This window comes from Electrophorus electricus, chromosome 7, assembly GCF_013358815.1.
Source record: "Electrophorus electricus isolate fEleEle1 chromosome 7, fEleEle1.pri, whole genome shotgun sequence".
NCBI classification, from domain to species: Eukaryota; Metazoa; Chordata; class Actinopteri; order Gymnotiformes; family Gymnotidae; genus Electrophorus; species Electrophorus electricus.
The window spans coordinates 14862300-14863399 of NC_049541.1; positions in this window are offsets into that span (position 1 = coordinate 14862300).

Genomic DNA, 1100 nt, shown 5'->3' on the forward strand with positions numbered 1-1100 from the left:
AAAAGATCAGTGTTTCTTTTCTGAATTTCATGACTTTTTACTGTTCTCACCTTGCTTGCTAAGAATAGCAAACCTGCTTTTTTCCTGCATCTGCATTGCGTAGCTGTAAGGCTTTACCTAATGTGTGTATTTATTGCTTGTACCTCTGTGCATACGTTATGGAGCATTATGTCTGGCCGTTGAGTCACGTATCCTTTCTATTACTATCATTCTTTAAGGATCGGGAATATGATCCCCTATGTATACAGTAAATTGGGACAGTAGCAAAAACATATGTTTATGTAATTGGTGAATACCTTTTTGTTTGGTTTGTTTTTGTTACATTTCTTTGAATCAAGGTTAACTAATTTTTGATACTTTTCATTACCGTGTACTGTGTCCATATGTTAAGAGAGTAGAGATCATGATGGAGAATTGTAACAGGCATTATTATGATTATTATTTTCTGTATTCATGGCTTTTCACTGCTGAATAAAATAAAGGACCAAAACTAGGGTTTGAAAAGCAGCTGTCTACCTCCAACATCAGGGACTTCCTGCTTTTTTGTACACATCTATCTTTTATTCTACAAAGGCACAGGCCATGGAAGTAGAGGCGCTGTTGTGTTTTTATGCAATGCAGAGGAATTCATCGCAGCACTTCCTGCTGCAACACAGAGGAAAGCAGAGAGATGGAACGTGTGAAAACAGTTAAAATTTAATAGCTGTGTTCCAAGTCTTTGTTTCAGGGCTCCAGCACCTAGAGTGTTGTTTAGATGAGCGGGACTGGGGCAGAGGTTGGGCCGGCCCAGCCTGGGATGGGAGCCGTGCTCCCCAGCCTGGCCCTTTGATCTTGGCCCAGCAGAGTGTGCTTGGAAGACTGTTTGGGGTTTGACTGTGGCCTTGCAGGGAAAAGGGTGAATCTTAACCCTCCCCAGTCTTGTTCTTGGGATCGCACATGTGCCACTGTGCGTGTTACATGTTTAACAGTGCATGTAAAGTGAGGCAGAAGGGAGCATTGGAGTTGACCCACAAGATGAAATGCGTTTTTCTGATCATCCCCACTGCATTGGGGATTCTTCTGTTTTTAACATGGGGGGGGGGGGGGCACATATATTGTAT